Below are 2,091 nucleotides of genomic sequence, written 5' to 3'. Positions count from 1 at the left end.
AAGTGAAGGTGGTGATTGATAAACATTAAGCTAATGCTAGATATATCCGTTACTGACAAGTGAAGGTGGTGATTGATAAACATTAAGCTAATGCTAGATATATCCGTTACTGACAAATGGTGGTGGGGATTTTTAAAGCAACAACTTGCATGTTAATACCAGACACGAAATATGGAGAAATATGATCATAATATTTTTTGAAAAATAACAACAAAAAACACTTCTCCTGCTTATACTAATTAATTACAAAAAAATCTTAGTTACGTGAAGCGAAAAAGTAAGGAGCATAACATATATGATTTTATGAGTAGTGTAAATCAATTTCATGGTATCCATTAGAGATCATTACGTATACAATCAATTATCGTGAAGTTCTAGTGTCATAAGTAGGAGAGTACGATGCGGATTTCTTACCCTAACTTTAAAGAATATACATGCTAATGAAGACTGGTGAACATATACAAAATCCAAAACACCCGTAACGTGTATTCATATCTACATATATGTATTAGTGCTTAAGTGTCACGTCAATTTGAACTGAAAGGTTTAGCAAATCCTTTCAAAACTCAACACTTAAGTTCAGACATGGAACACACATTCGTGGGTTGGTTGCAACTGAAAAAAAAAGACCAACTTTTATAACCCAACCAAACGTTAGACCAGATTTTTTATAAGACATATCGAGCACGTCGTTAAATATTAAAAAATAACTCCATATTTCAATGCAGTGGCAGCCGAACGAAAATCTGGTCTAACGTTTGGTTGTATAAGACATATCGAGCACGTCGTTAAATATTAAAAAATAACTCCATATTTCAATGCAGTGGCAGCCGAACGAAAATCTGGTTACCATCCTTGTATGACGTCACGCGTTATATTGAGATCCGAAGAATGAAATAATTATTTCAAGTGGAATGTTATGTAAAGAAAAACAGCCAGTTGAAATTTTTCCTGAAATTAACTCTGACAAGAACCTTTATTTGAGACTTGAGCAAAGAACTCATTGTTGTAATATAAAAATAATATTATCTGAACCTAGCTAATTACCTTGAGTTCAAGTCTAGAAAGATGATGCTATACGTATCTGGTATATTACATTAAATATAAATCCTTAGTTTATATAGGCGAAAAATAATCAAGACAGTTTAAACAATCCTCGTTTATTGGCCTACTTTCATTCACCAATCATGTTACAGTTTGTACTTTTACAAATGATAAAATTTGTGGTAATTTCTAGTTACTTCAACAATTACGTATATAATAGAACGTTGCTCATGTGCGAAAAAACGAATACAAACATTTTAATGTAATAAGATTTTCTTATATATATATGGTTCCATTAGAGTTCCAGTAAGTATCGATTTTCCAGAAAAGTATGAGGGACTTATTCCCACTAGATTACTCCGCTTCAGCAAAATGGTGATTGACCTGTTAGCAATGAAGTAATTCGCTTCAAGAAATTAGTTAGTAATTAACTTGTTAGCTGTGGAGTACTACCCTTTAGGATAGTAGCAATTAATCTCTTACTTGTAAAGTAATTAACCTCTTAGTTGGGAAGTACTACCCTTCAGGAAAGTAATAATTAACCTCTTAGTAGTGTAGTACTATCCTTCAGGAAATTAGCAATTAACCTCTTAGTTGTGAAGTAGTACCCTTCAGAAAAGTAGTAATTAACCTCTTAGTTGTTAAGTACTACCCTTCAAAAAAGTAGTAATTAACCTCTTAGTTGTGAAGTACTGCCCTTCAGGAAAGTAATAATTAACCTCTTACTTGTGAAGTACTACTCTTCAGGAAATTTACTTACTAGCGCTGGAGTATTTATTCTTTGAGAAAAGTTCTCCTTGATTAATTGACAGTGGTGTTCTCTGGTGCAGGAATCAGTAATTAACTTACTAGATTTGAAGTACTCTGCTTCAGGAAAGTAGTTCTTGACTGGAGTTCTTTGTTTCCAGAAAGTTTGTGTAGTTTACTTTGAATTTCATGTAAAGCTACACGAGGGCTGTCTGCACTAGCCGTCACTAATTTAGCAGTGTAAGGGAAGACAGCTAGTCATCATCACTTACCGCCAACTCTTGGGCTACTCTTTTACCA

The sequence above is a fragment of the Limulus polyphemus genome, unplaced genomic scaffold (genome assembly GCF_000517525.1).
Source record: "Limulus polyphemus unplaced genomic scaffold, Limulus_polyphemus-2.1.2 Scaffold1066, whole genome shotgun sequence".
NCBI lineage: Eukaryota > Metazoa > Arthropoda > Merostomata > Xiphosura > Limulidae > Limulus > Limulus polyphemus.
Note: the sequence above shows the minus strand (reverse complement) of the source record.